General features: G+C 41.0%; 1 long non-coding RNA gene across 1 annotated transcript in view; it reads left to right on the top strand.

Annotated features, from left to right (window-relative positions):
• Window positions 1-14,565, top strand: part of LOC109025748 (uncharacterized) — a 169,953-nt gene extending 155,388 nt beyond the window's left edge. Inside the window, exon 8 of the long non-coding RNA XR_010129998.1 lies at window positions 9,069-14,565. This is a non-coding gene — a long non-coding RNA (uncharacterized lncRNA). The remainder of the gene's footprint in view (window positions 1-9,068) is intronic.
• Window positions 14,566-15,751: the final 1,186 nt, after the last annotated feature.

Below are 15,751 nucleotides of genomic sequence, written 5' to 3'. Positions count from 1 at the left end.
CGTGGCCACTCAATCCTAGCTATAGCATCTCTGATGGTTGTTCAAATTAAATAAGGCTAGTGAAGGGGTTCTTTTTCTTTCTTGAGACAACTTGTTTCATATAGACCACCCACAGTCTTTTCCTTTTGGATGAACACCCCTTTGGTTCAAAATAAGCATCAAGGGCTCACGCATCCTTATTCATTACTGCGGATATGAAACCTGTAGGGGATGAATAAGGAAACTGTGCCTTTAGGACACATGGATGGAATAACTTATTTTGTCTAAGCTACACTTGAGCTAGATGTGCCTTCTGGGGAGGCAACCTTGTTCTGGCTAAGCTGGGCCAGTGTAGAGCTGAGGGGAAATAAAACATATGAGCTGAGTGCACCTGTCTCTGGCTTAGATTTTAAGGGAGAAAGAGAAAGGGGGCCCTTGAGGTTTCTGTGCTATTCAGCTGCAGGAGAACAGGAAAGTTAGTTGGAGAGGAAGCCCTGGTCCAGAATAAAGGGTGCCCAGGGCTAAAAATCTCAGGAAATTTTGTGTTGTCGTAAGTATCTGGATGGCATGCAGATCCGGGGGAAGCAAGAGGATGCGAACATACTTTTGGTCTAGTGCTCTGTTACTCACAGTGTGTTCATTGGGTCACCAGGAGAATCTTGGGCCCACTGCGTTTTAATAAGATCACCAAATAACTCATCTGCTCATTAAAATTTGAGTCACACTGACTTAGAGAGCCTTCCCCCAATGGGGGGACTCATGTAAATCTGGTCTTATTTCTAAAAAAGAACTAGGTTTGGTACCACTCAAGGCTTTCTGGGAACAGAGAGGATGCAGCTTTACTGTCTGTAGGTACCTGTAAACCATGGCCCTTTTTTCTGAGCAGGGGTTTAAACTTTTTTTTTAAAGCAGTTTTAGTGAGATATAATTCACATACCATGCAATTCACTATTTGAAAGTGCACAATTCGATGGTTTTAAAAAAATATTCACAGATATGTGTAACCACTACCACAGTCAACTTTAGAACATTTTCATTATCTCAAGAAGAAATCCCATATTCTTTAGCTATCACCCCCCTCCCCACTCTCCCATCCCTCATCTCCCCAGTTTTTAGTAGCCATTAATCTACTTTCTGTCTCCATGTATTTCCCTATTCAGGACTTTCATGTGAATGGAATCATATAGTATGTGGTTCTTAACCATTTTTTTGGGTAATGGACACCCACTGAAACCCCTGGAAGCCATAAACCTGCTCCCCAGAACACACATGACAAGTATAGTCACCCAAAATTTCATGAATACTCTGAATGCTTAGTTTACAGAGCTGAGCCTAGATTAAGAACTCATGCCCTGTGGCCAGTCAAAGCAGATAGTTGTAAGTGGGTCCTGATCTAATTGGAGCAACATTGACAGGGATGGGACTGCACAGGGATAGGTCACACAAGGTCATCATCACTCCAAGGTGGAAAGTGACTAAAGCAAAGGACAGGCACCAAGTGTTTACAGAGCTAAAGGAACTGTGTTTATAACACATAGTTTGCCAAGGAGGGGGAGATGGTGAACAGATGTGTCATTTGCAATTATTCCTAAAGATGTTAATTATGCAAATGAATCTCTGATTAGGGTTCTAAAAAAAGAACCCTATATATTATGGGGTGTTGGATGTGTACAATCAAGCATGCTTGCTGACTGTTCGTCCAGGTAATCACTGTTGGTGCCAGACTTATCACCTGTAGCTCTTGTTTTCAACGTGAGCTGGAAAGGGGCTCTATGGGCATTTTCCAACTACAGAATATTAAAGTTGGAAAGTGATATCTGAGATCATGGAGTACAGCTCTGTCCTTGTTCAGAGGCAGAAACTGAGATCCAGAGAAATTATGTGACTTGTCACTAGCAGAGCAAGGATAAGAGCCCATATCTTTTATATCATTGATTCCCTTTCCCTTGCCTTATTGCATCAAACAAGGCGTAAGTCAACTCTCAATTTTCCAGTCAGGGTCTACCTTAAATCTATGTGGAGCGAGGGCCAAGGGAATGATGTGAACAAAATATTTCCCTTACCTACTCAGCAAGTGCATGCGAGTATGTGTGTTTGTGGGGGAAGGAACAGGGGGAGTAAGTGACTAGGATAACACAAAGGCTATATTTTATTTATTTATTTATTTTATTTTATTTTTTGAGATAGAGTCTCACTCTGTCACCCAGGCTAAAGTGCAATGGTGTGATCTCGGCTCACTGCAACCTCTGCCTCCCGGGTTCAAGCGATTCTCCTATCTCAGCCTCCTGAGTAGCTGGGATTACGGGTACCCCCACCAAGCCCAGCTAATTTTTGTATTTTTAGTAGAGCCAGGGTTTCACCATGTTGGCCAGGCTGGTCTTGAACTCCTGACCTCAGGTGATCCTCCTGCCTTGGCCTCCCAAAGTGCTGGGATTACAGTTGTGAGCCGCTGCGCCTGGCCAAAGCCTATATTTAGACCATGCTATTCAATAGAGTAGCTACTAGTCATCTGTGGCTATTTAAATTAAATTTAATAAAAATTAAATAAAATTTAAAAATCAGTTCCTCAGTTGCAGTCACATTTCAAATGTACAGTAGCTACTTGTGGCTAGTGGCCACATTTCCATCACTGTAAAGTCCTATTGGACAGGGATTTCTAGAATTTAGAGCCAGATTTTCTGAGTCTGAATCCCAGTCCCAGCCCTTATAGTAAAAGCTTGCCTGGGTTATTTAATGTTCCCAAGCCTCAGTTTCTTCTTCTGTAAAATGGTATCTGCCTCAGTGGTTTGCTATGAAAATTATGAATGTAAGTAAGAAAACATATATTCAACTCTTAGCAAAAGAACCTTATATTTACTAAGCACTAAATAATGATAATCAGTAAGTAGCTTAGCTTCATGCTTAGACTGTGCAATTGGCTGGGCGCGGTGGCTCATGCCTGTAATCCCAGCACTTTGGGAGGGTGAGGCGGGTGGATCACTTGAGGTCAGGAGTTTGAGACCAGCCTGGTCAACATGGCAAAACCCCATCTCTACTAAAACTGCAAAAATTAGCTGGGCGTGGTGGTGCACACCTGTAATCCCTGCTACTCTGGAGGCTGAGGCAGGAGAAGCGGTTGAACCTGGGAGACAGAGGTTACAGTGAGCCGAGATCGTGCCATCGCACTCCAGCCTGGGTGACAGGGCAAGACTGTCTCAAAAAAAAAAAAAAAAAAAAAAAAAAAAGGAAAGAAAGAAAAAAAGACCATTCAGTCTCTTCTAATTGGAATGATGCAACTTGTTCTCTGGAAGAGTAAGAAGTTACTTGCCCGGGGCACTGGGACTCCAGGAAAGCTAAGTCATGGTTGGGTTACAGTGGAAGGAGGTTGGGGCCATGGGGAAGGAGGTGGGAAGAGACTGGGGTGGAGGGAGGATGATCGGAGTCCTGGAGACCAAGAAGATAAAGTGGCCTGAGTTGTGAGAAGTGACAGAGAGCTGTGAAGATCACTCTATCTCACAAGTTTGTCAAGAGCTGGCCAGACAAATGCCTGTGTGGTGAAGACCTCAGTCTATCAGTCTGTGTGGCCCTGGAGAACACCTCACCGCCTCAAGTCCATTGTACTAACTGCTTGTCTGCTTGTCCACCAGAGGGAGGCAAGGGGAAGGAGAGAAAGGAATCTTAAAAGCCCAGCTGGTTCTTTGTTGGCAGCTCTGGTCAAGGTTTGCTGTGAGGGAAGCTGAAGTTTCCGATGAGATGAGAGTGCCTTTCACACAAGCTCCTAGGTCTCAGCTGTGTTTTCCTTGAACCCATTACCTCAGTAGAGAGGACCCTTCCAAAAGGCTGTGTGTTCTTAAGAGAGTCATACTTCATGGCCTCTCACAGGGGCTAGGACAATTTTCACATCTGGCTAAAAGCTATGCTAGCCCCTAGCAACCCCAAAGCCCAGGTTCACAGGCACAGAACACAGAGGGTGTGAGTGGAGAGTGGTGGCCATCACCCAGGTGATTTAGCCACATGGCTGGCCGCTCCACAGCATCGTTTGCTCTGCCAGGGCTCATAAAGCATTGTGTGCAGAACTGGGAGGAGATATTAAAAAAAAAATCATTCATTTTGCCCTTAGGAAATTTTTCAAGTAATTCCAGAGCTATTGAGCCAAGGGCCAAAAGGAGCTTAGTGTGATAGAGGGGAAAGAAGACCACAAATGGAAATGTATTTTTTTTTTTAAATAGAGACAGGGTCTTGCTCTGTTGCCCAGGCTGTAGTGCAATGGCACAATCATAGCTCACTGCAGTCTCGAACTCCTGGGTTCAACTCATCCTCCTGCCTCATTCTCCTGAGTATCTAGGATTATAGGTATGTGCCACTGTACCCAGCTAATTTTTTTTTTTTTTAATAGAGATGGTGGTGCCAGGGGTATCCCTATGTTGCTCAGGCTGGTCTTGAATTTCTGGCCTCAAGCAATCCTTCTGCCTCAGCCTCCCAAAGTGCTGGGATTACAGACATGAGCCACTGGGCTTGGTCTGGAAATATATTATATTCCTTGGTCTGTCATTAATTAGCAGTGTGACTTTGGGGCAGTTATTGCAATTCTTTGGTCTCCTCATTCTCATCAGGGATAAATTTAAGTTGATGGGCTAGGTGATTTTAATGTTCTCCTCCATTTCTAGAATTCTGAGATTGCAATTCCCATATGAGGAAGTGACTATGCCACAGAGGAAGATTCTTTCATTAGGGTTGTCACATTTATCAAATGAAATTATAAGACAACCAGTTTAATTGGATTTGAGGAAAACAGTAATTTTTTTAGTGTAAGTATATCCCATGCAATATTAGGGATATGCTTACACTACAAGATGATTTGTTGTTTATGTGAGATCCAAATTTAACTGAGCATTCTGTATTTTTTCTGGCAACCCCTGCCTTCCACCAAACATGTCTGCCCTACAGACAATGGAAATGCTGGGGAGGGCATTTCTGCCTGTCTCTATCTTCTCACTGGCATGTCCTGATAGAAAGGAGCTGACTAATCTGGTTGGCCAGAATTTATAACATTCCTTGGCCACATTTGACTGACAGGGACAACTGTGTCTAAGGCAAAGCACTTGGCTTCCCCATTGGGCTTTACTGCCTGGACACAGGAACCATGTGCTCTTTTTCCCCTCCCTCTGCCTTGGGAGAGCCCCCAGAACATGGCTACCAATGGGAAAGAGGTGGGAACTTCTCCCTTTGTCCTGCCCCTGCAGCCCTCATTCATTCCAACGGCCAAGTGAATGGACTTGCAGTTAGCTCCGCAGGCCCATTGATCATAGGCATTCCAGAACTGTTGGTCCCAAGGTAGAGATTTGGAATGGGAGCAGAGGCCCCATTTGTCCTAACGTTTAATCTTTTATTCTGTAATCTAGCTTATACTAGTGAACGCTGAATTTGGAGGCTTATAGGATGTTTGCTGGCCTAGTAATAAACTGACTTTTGGTTCCTACTGGGCTGGTGGATTTCCATGTTTTCCTGTTTGATCTAGAAGGGAGGAGCTTTGATACCTAGGTCCCAAGCCTCTTACATTATTGCTTTCTCTACAAGTCAGACTCATTGGCCCATCTTGATTCAGCCTCACTGATTGTAAAAAAAGAAAAGAAAAAGTGGGTGGCATGTGAAATCATTAGAATGACTAGAGTAGGAGGACGGGATCAACTATAGGTCATCTTGGGATGACGTCTTACTTACTTTTAGGAATGATCTTGGAACTTTATGTTGTAAATAACTGCTTGCTGTAAGAAAAACGATGGGGAGAGCCTTAGTCTTGTTATGCAGCATTTCCAGTTACAGAGTTTAACAATGAGATGCTTATCAGAAGATACTGCTGGAGATCTTTTGCCAGCGGATGCTATCATCATAGTTCCTGGGATTTTCATAGCTCAGGCCCTTATTTCTTGCCTGGACCTTTGCTACACGCAGCATTGTAACTCCATGCCTCCTATACTTGGCTTTCCTAAACGCAGAACTGATTATGACACAACACTGCCAAAAAGCTTACCCTTTCCTACAGAAGCAAGTCCAGACCCTGTAGCACGGCAGAAAAGCATTCCCAGGCTGATATGACATTTCCCGCATTGCCACTTTTCTCCCACTACCAGACTCCCAGCTCCTGGGCACACTACGTATTCCCAAATAACCTTTTAGTGATCACCCAAATATTCTCCTTCATATCTTCAAGACTTTGTTCATGCTGGTCCTTTTGTTTCTAATGCCCTAACTCTTGTCTTTCTGGCAAACATTTTCTTTTGTTTTCTTTTTCTTTTTTTTTTTTTTTTGAGATGGAGTTTCGCTCTTGTTGCCCAGGCTGTAGTGCAATAGCACGAGCTCAGCTCACCGCAAACTCCGCCTCCCAGATTCATGCGATTCTCCTACCTCAGCCTCCCGAGTAGGTGGGATTACAGGCATGTGCCACCACACCTGGCTAAGTTTTGTATTTTTAGTAAAGATGGGGTTTCTCCATGCTGGTCAGGCTGGTCTTGAACTCCCAACCTCAGGTGATCCGTCCACCTCAGCCTCCCAAACTGTTGGGAGTTACAGGCGTGAGCCACCGCGCTCAGCCAAACATTTTCTTTTGAGTATTAATTCAAGTGTCAGCTCTCCAAAGACTTGTTGAATTCCTCTCTCCCTGGCAGAATTCCTGTCCCCCTCTTCTATGTGCTCAGACTCCACCATCTCGCATGGTGATGACTGGGCCAGGTATCTATTTCTCCCATGGGTCTAAGAGCTCCCTGAGGGCAAACAGCTTGTCTCATTCATCTTTGCATCCCCTCTTCAATGTCACAGGCTTCTCCTTTTCCTCCATCACAGACCCTGGCACAGCAGGAGCATTCAATAAGTGATCGTTGCATAAATGAAGACCTCAGAATATGGTCCAGATATCTCATATTTAAGTTGTTTTAATTAGGTGATGTGTGTGAATTGTCAGATAAAATAAAGCTTCAGGGTGGAAATGATCGAATTGAAATATTAGTGTAGGAACATACTGCGGCTCATAAAAAACAAATAGATACTGTAATTTAAGAGTGGAATATTAAATCTTTATCTCAAAGCACAAATCAGAATAGTGCCACAGCATGAAACACTTGTAATAGGCTAACATTAGCATTTAGTATTAGCACACAGTAATCCTTCCTTCTTTGGGGCAGAGAATGCCTTTTTGGTATCAAACAACATCTCATCAACATATGCATTATGATTTACGGGAGGGATTTTTTTTCCCTTGTTATGTAAAATTCATCGGATCAGCAAAATATCTCTGTTGGCAAGTACTTTGTGAGAGGCTGTGAGACTGATCACAGGGATAAAAAGTATTTATTTGGTACTTTGCCTAAATGAAATCTGGAGTGATAGCTCTTCTAACATTTTATTTCCTTCAATATACATTGGGCATAAATTCAGCTCTCAAAGTCTAAGGACCTTAAGGGGAAAACCACAAAGCTAGAAGTACTCTAGTGAAGGAGCACTGGACTTGGAGTCAAGATTTTAGTCCCTATTTTGTTACTAACCAGTTGTGTGATCCCGAGGAAGTCCCATAACCTCGGAGGGCCTCAGGTTTCCCCATGTTTATATCGAGTGTTGTACTATATGATCTCTGAAGGTATTTCTCTGCTCCATCACTTTAATTCCACATGCTCGTCTGCAGAGACAGATTTACTGTGACTTTAATGAAGCTGAAGCTTCAGGGCTCTTTACTTGCTCGGCTCCTTCCAAAAGCCCCGAGAGAGGCCCCATCAATGTCTTTTACATGGTCGTATATTTTTGCAAAGTTTCAAAAGTAAGATATTTTTACTGAAATTGGTTAAGACAGCTGTCTCTTTCCACTCCCTCCTCCTCATCACAAATCTTCAGGTGCAGGTAGGCCTGAAAGTGACAGCAGACATTTTTGGAATGGAGTTGGGGCTATGTCTATTTTGGAAGCAAACTGAGTTGGGGATGTGTTGATTTGGGGTTGGTGGGTATAAATTTTGTAGTTTATAGCTACTGTGTATACAGTTACACTGTTGCTAGCAATCCTAGTATAGGTATGGCTTCCAGGAATATTTCTACTGCCCACTGTGCAGGCTCCCCCAGCACTGTGGCATGAAGGTGCAGGGTATTATGGGAGTAGGTACTTGTCCTACAATACCTGGCACTAGGAGCATGTGGGGAGTGGAAGAGAAACAAGATTTGAAATGGATAGAGCCAGAAGCAAATCTGTGGAAAATTCTTCCAATCATCAGACATTCAGTTCACAATGATGACTAAACAAAATGGAAATATTCTTCCGTAAGGAATATATGCAGTAATGCAACATACACAATTATAAACACACTCTTAATTTTTTATGGTAATTGCTCAGAATAGAATCCACCGGAATTCTTGTGTTTGTAAGGGCAAAAATCTTTAATAATATGATGAACAGTCAGTCTGTGTGTGCTGTTTCAGGTTTTATGTATCTCAAAATGTCTTAGTATATTTGATGCATCTTCTCTTGAAAAATTCTGGTAGTTTTAGATGAAATGGCATGCAATTTTGACACAATGAAACAGAAAGTCCCGAGGAAACAAGGGTTCTAGCGACAGAACTCCTATGTTCATCAGTATGGCAGCAATAGATGTAGTATAAGGGTAATTTGATCCTACAATTATGTAGCTCAATACATTTGTATTATGTTATATTCAAATACAATATATTATATTTACAATTTTAAAATGTGTCTTTTTTCTTTTCTTTTCTTTTTTTTTTTTTTCTTTGAGACGAAGTCTCACTCTGTCACCCAGGCTGGAGTGCAGTGGTGCGATCTCGGCTTACTGTAATATTTGCCGCCTCGGTTCAAGTGATTCTTCTGCCTCAGCCTCCTGTGTAGCTGGGATTACAGGTGCCTGCCACCATGCCTGGCTAATCTTTGTAGTTTTCACAGAGATGGGGTTTCACCATATTGGCCAGGCTGGTCTTGAACTCCTGACCTCATGATCCACCTGCCTCAGCCTCCCAAAGTGCTGGGATTATAGGCGAGAGCCACTGTGCCCGGCCTAAAATGTGTTTTACTTGTTCTTGTTTATGCCTTAATTTCAGATGAATTTTGTTTTTATTTACAGAGTGGTTGATCATACTGTAAAACTCAAATGTGAAGGGAAGGCTGGAACCTACTGGAAACTGAAGATCTAACGAAAAGAAGGAACTTTTAGGAACTAGCAGAGACTTCAAAATGTTGAGAACTCTCTTTTTTCATAAGAGAAGATAAAAACTCCGATGGTCACACTCATAAAGACAAAAAACAAATAAAAAACAAACAAAAACTCAGAATCACAAGAGCAAAGAAAATGTAGGCAAAACAATAACAGAAGAGGTAAAGAAATTTATGTGAATTGGGACACTCTGGGGCACAGAACAGGAGAAGAAACATGAAAGTAATGCTCTGCACAAGGATGTCTGAGTGTCCTTGATTCCAAGGGCATTTAAAATTAGCCACTGGATGAGAACCATGAAATGCCATGACTCTTACAGCTCCCATGAAAGACATTGGATGGAACTTATCCTAACTGGACCAAATTCTAAAAAATTTTACATGATATTATAATGAGTTGAAAGTTGAAAAAAAAAAGCTCTTCTAGATTACCAAGAATAAAACACAAATTTCTAGCTGACTGAATTAATTCTCATCTCTCTATAGAAAGATCATAGAAATTTTTTTTATCATGCAAAGAAATAGCTAAAAATTTACAAAAATATAGACGTGTGTTACGCAGCTCATGAGTAAATGCATTTTTTCCTTTTTTCCTCCAGAATTTTGTGATGTTTATGGTACTTTTCGGCTTTTAAAATTTTGTATTTAATCAGGATTTATTACTTCATTGTAAGTAAATATTAAATTTATACTCCATCTTTGTTTGTAATTTTGTATATTTTTCAGTAAAAAGGACTCCCCAGATTATGTAAGCTTTAGGCCCCACAAAATCTAGGCCTGTTGCTGTATCCTTTCTAGAGCAGTGTTTCTCAAACTTCAGTGTGCTTTTGAATCTCCTGGGGCTCCTGTTAAAATATAGCTTCTGAGATGATGCATTTCTAACAGACTCCCAGGGCTGACACTGCCCATCTGGGGACCACACTTTGAGAATCAAATATCTAGAACAATGGTTCTTACCTGGCTGTGCATTGGGATCATTTATAGTGCTTTTGGAAAATACATTGTGTCCAGGTCCCAGCCAGTTCTCAGTAGGCTTGGAATGGGGTCCCACACTTTTTTTTTTTAGCTCCACAGTTTGGGAAAGAAGCCTTTCTCATATATTGTTGGTGGGAGTACAAATTGATACAGCCATTTTTGAGCTTGATTTGGCAATATCTTCCTTGGAGAAATCAAAAGCCAGTTGGCAAGCCAGTCTGGAAAAGGCAGTTTACTGATTCCCACTGAAGGGTCACAAACCAGGTATAGAAGGATGGGCTTTGGCTGAAATATATGATGGGTACAGGTATATTCTCTATAATCCAGTATTTCCACTTCTAAAAATGTATCCTAGTAACATTATACATATCAAGCCTACATATAAAGTTGTTCCATTCCATATTATTTGTAGTAGGGGAAAACTGAAAGCAGTCTACATGCCCATCAATAGATTATTCAAATTATGGAACAGTTTTCCAATGACAAAACAATAGCTAATCTTAGTTAAGCAATTATTATGTTACGTAAGGTAGACATTGTTCTACCTTATTTATAAGTATTAAGTTAGTTTTTATGACTATCATATTTCCATTTTACAAATGACATAATTTATATTATTGACATGGGAAGATGTCCAAGGATATAATAAGCAAAAAGCAAGTAGCAGAACATTATGTATATTATGCATTCCCATTATAATATACTAAAAAGTAATGCACTTGATTCTGATGCACACTCCCCAGTAGGTAACAACTGATCTAGTGTAAAAATGAAAGAACATTCTGGGCCTGGCGCGGTGGCTCACGCCTGTAATCCCAGCACTTTGGGAGGCCCAGGCGGGCGGATCACAAGGTCAGGAGATCGAGACCATCCTGGCTAACATGGTGAAACCCCGTCTCTACTAAAAATACAAAAAAAAAAAATTAGCTGGGCGTGGTGGCGGGCGCCTGTAGTCCCAGCTACTCGGGAGGCTGAGGCAGGAGAATGGCGTGAACCCGGGAGGGGCGGAGCTTGCAGTGAGCGGAGATAGCGCCATTGCACTCCAGCCTGGGCGACAGAGCAAGACTCTGCCTCAACAAAAAAAAAAAAAAAAAAAAAAAAGAACATTCTGTTACCTCAAACAAGCTGTTCTCATGCAATTTAGTTAACTGGTAGCACTTTCAGAAGAAGACAAAGTAAAAATGGTTAGGTCAATTTGGTGGTGTAGAGTATTCTATCGATCAGTGGTCAAAAGAGTAGTCATTCTGAGTGATCTCTAACATTAGGGTTGATGGAAGAGATGACCCATAGATGTCCCTACATCTCATTTCTCTTAGGACACACACTTGGGAGAAATCGTCCAGTGCACTTTGTCCAGGCCTTTCACTTGTACCAACTACTTTGCATTATGCTGTTTTCACTTTAGTGGTTCTGCCTTCTAGTCCACAGAAAAGTTTTTCCTTAAAGTATTTTTTTCCCCAACACTTTATTATGGGAATTTTCAAACACACAGAAAAGATAAAAGAAATTTACAGAGAATACTCGTGTCTCTATCAGCTAGATTCTACAGTTAACATTTTACTATACTAGTTTTATTGCATATCTATTTATCTCCCTGTGCATCCATGGATCCAATTCGTCATTAGGATGCATTTCAAAGCAAGTTGCTGACGTCAGTACACTTCCCCCTCAATACTTTAGTATGTGGATCAATAACCCTAGCTTAAGATTTGTTGATTGTTTTTCTTTCCTTTTGAAGTAAAATTAACACACAAGGAAATGCACACATCTTAAGTGGACCATTTGATGAGTTTTGAGTAATGCCTACATTGTGTAACTCAAACCTCTATCAAGAAAGAATATTACCATACCTGAGAGTATCCTCATGCTCCTCCCCTGGGGTACTCCCTGCCTCTCCACACCAATCCCCCCAGGTAACAACTGTTCTGATATCCCCCTCACCATATATACCTGCTCTAGAACATCATATAAATGGAATGATACAATATGTCTTTTGTATAAGCTTTATTCCACTCAGCATAATGTTTTTGCCATTCACCCATATTATTGATCATATTAGTACCTTGCTCCTTCTTATTACTGAGTAGTATTAGATTGTATAAACATAGTGTAGTCTATTTTCCTATTTTGATGGATATGTGGGCTTGTTCTGATTTTTGCTTATTATGAATAAAACTTCTGAGTATTCTTGTACAAGTATTTTTTGGACATACATTTTCATTTCTCTTGGCAAAATACCTAGGAATGGAATTGCTGGGTCATAGGGTATACTTTTAGTTTTGTAAGAAGCTGTCAGATCTCTTCCCAAAGTGGTTGTAACATTTTACACTCCTACTAACAGTGCATGGGAAGCCAGTTTCTCTATATCCTCTCCAACATTTGGTGCTGTCAATCTTTTAAAATTTTAGCCATTTTTGTGGTTGTATAGTGTTATCTCATTGCAGTTTTAATTTGCAGATCCCTGAATGTGTGTAGGTGTGTATATGTATTATATAATATATATATTATTGTTTCATTTATTTTGAAGTAATTTCAAAGTTTCCAGAATAATGTCAAGAACTCCTGTACTCCCTTCACCAGATTCTCCAATTGTAACGTTTTATTGCGTTTGCTCCATTGCCCATTCTCTCTCTACTTATAGCTGCATTAGTGCTTTTCTGAACCTTTAGAGATGAAGGTGAAAAAAGATGCGATATCACCACCCTCCCGTTCTAGTATGCATTTTCCCCAAATAAAGACATTTTCCTACAGAATCAGCATATGATCCTTCATATCAGGTTATCAACAGTGGTATAATACTGTCCAGTCCACAGACCCCATTTGCCAATGAGCCCCCAAATCTCTGTTTTTTCTTTGTGTTCCAGGATATTACCCATGAGCCTGTGTTTCATGTAATTGTCATGTTTCTTCGGATTCCTTCAAACTGCTACAGCTTCTGTGTCTATCCCTGTCTTCTATGTGCTTGACAGCTTTGAAGAGTACAGGTCCTTCATTCAGTAGAATGACCTCCAAGCCGGGTCCACCAGATGTTTCATCATGGTTTTAGTGAGGTTATAAATTCTGGGCAGTAATTCTACAGAAGTGCTGCTTTGTTTTTCTCAGTGCCTCACACCCAGTGGCACATGTCATCACCACTGGTGATGCTAACCTCGATTGCTTGACCACATTGTCTGCCAGCTCCCTCCTTAAATTCAACATTTTGCCTTTTGCAATTTATTTGTGTTTTGTGGGAACATATTTTCATTTCTGAAATTAGTCTATATCCTGTTCCTTATCAAACTTCCAACTCTGGTCTTAGCATCCATTGACTGAATCAACTGCCTTTTTGTAAGTTTCCACATGATGAGTGTCTATTTCCATCATTGGTTCTATTTTTATGAACTGGTATTTTACTATAAGAAATAGCATATTATTTTCTATGCTTAAACCACTGCAAGTTTGACCCTTTCAAGCTGGTTTTTGTGTCCTTTTGACATATCCCCATTGTTCATTGAGCATTTCCTTATTTTCTGGCATAAGAAGATGTTCCAAGTGTAACTTGTATATTACCTGTTTCAGCCCTGGAATCAGACATTTTCCTAAGGATCCTTGGTTTCTTTGAATAAAGGATACTATTTAGAAGCCAAGATCTGGTTAATCAGTATGTTAATTGCTACTGGGGTATCATTGCTTTAGGCCAATTCAGTGGACAGAGCTAGGAAAAATACACATTTTTCACGTCTGTCTAGCTACATATGTATGTATTTATACATCTATATGATTTTGATATCAATCTCTATGTATGTTATATATACATATAATAAAAGCCTAAGTCCATACTAATACCCCTGTTTCAATCCAGCCCCTCAGGATTATTTTCTAGATTTCCCCCTTTTGGTATTTATAAATACCTACTTCAGTAATGAGGGTTTGGCTCCTATTATCTTCAATATAGTTACTTATTTACTTAATCTCCCAACTACATTGCTGTCTCTTCTGCCCACCACCTCCACATCTTATCTCCTTCCTGACCTAGGTCTCACTGGCTCCTGCCCTGCATCCTTGGTTTTTGGGCTGCCTGTCCATGCCTCTTCACAGCTCTCTAACCCCCTCCCCTCCTTGTGATTTTAGCTACTGTGCTGACTTTTCCACACTGGGAAGGAAAATGAAGGGACAATGTAGCAGGTTTCAGTGGTCAAACAAACAAACAAAAAATTGAACAAACCCAACCCTTCTTTTCCATTTGCAGTAGTTCTATTTCCCAGCTCTCATTCTTGAATTTTTTTACAAAGAAAAGCACTCAGTCTTTTAAAAAAATGAAAAAAAAAATGGGAAAGATCAAGTGTAGCGAGTTACAATTTTATTTAAGATCCCCAATAAAAAGGCTTTTTAAAAAGGTTATCAGAATTATAACCTGTTCCTGCTGTGCAATCAGCTCAACCCCATCACAACTCTGCCCAGCAGGAGCTAATGCTACACTCTATCAAGTGAACATGCTTATGGCCTGCAAAGGGGTTAATTAACAATAAGGAGTTGTAGCAGAAGTCTCCATTTGCACAAGTCTTGGCTGTCCTTTGATGGGCACAGTGGGCGAGGATCCCAGCCACCCGCACCAGTCCTCTGACCTTGGTGTTCACAAGGTCTCAGCTGTTGCAAGCCTGCAGGCACCAATGTCAGGTTTTCAGCACAAACTGGAGCTTCATGGGGGCTTTCTCATCAGAGCCTTTGCCTATTGCCTTTGGGGAGAAGCACTGCAATCATTAGTTTCACATTCCTTAAATCAGAGAAATGATCTGGCTTTCGGAAACAATCTGATAGCACTTCCTGGAAATTGGGGATGGTAGACACACCTTGAGAGCACCAGGCAGCTCTTTCATTTCTTGCTTGGCATTGACTCACTCCCCTCACTGCATTCCCTGCACTAACCAGAAGCACAGATTCTTGGCTTAGCATAGATGAGATTGCACAGAACGGGGGCACCCTTGGGGTCGGCCTTTGTCTCTGGTCACACACTCCCCACTCACCAGGGAATCCACTTAAGCATCTTTGAAATAAGCCTCATTTGCAGGTGTGCGGTGGCCCATGACCTATGATGGGGAAGGAAAATTTGCCTCAATACATGTGCTAGCTCTGATTGTGAGTGGAAGCCTGGGAGAACTGTGTGGGAAAGGACTTTGAAGCCTCATCTGGGCATGATAGAAAAGAGTGCTGCAATTGATTAGTGGTATCTGCCATGAGCATGGAAGGGAGGACTGGGACAATGTACAACACATTGCCATCCCTATCCTAGGATTTAACTCCATCTTTCAGCAGAAGATTACTAAGGCAGTTTTGCCTGAGATATTTGGTAATCATCTTAATTTCAAGGCTGTCTGGTGATATCTCATGTTTGTTATCCTTATTTATATCACTAAGATTTTGGCACTTGTGTGTTCCCTCACTAATGATAAGAAAAGAAAATGAGAGAGATGAATATTTATTAAGCACCTACTAATTGTCAGTTATTCTTTTAGGAGCTTTAAAAAATGTATCTCATCAAATATTCAAAATAAACCTATAAAAATCAGAATATTACTCCTCTTTTTAATAAAGAAATGAAGGCTCAGAGAAGTAAAATATTTGCTTAAACCATAATAGAAA

The sequence above is a fragment of the Gorilla gorilla genome, chromosome 12, assembly GCF_029281585.2.
Source record: "Gorilla gorilla gorilla isolate KB3781 chromosome 12, NHGRI_mGorGor1-v2.1_pri, whole genome shotgun sequence".
NCBI classification, from domain to species: domain Eukaryota; kingdom Metazoa; phylum Chordata; class Mammalia; order Primates; family Hominidae; genus Gorilla; species Gorilla gorilla.
This window is presented reverse-complemented; position numbering and strand designations above follow the sequence as displayed.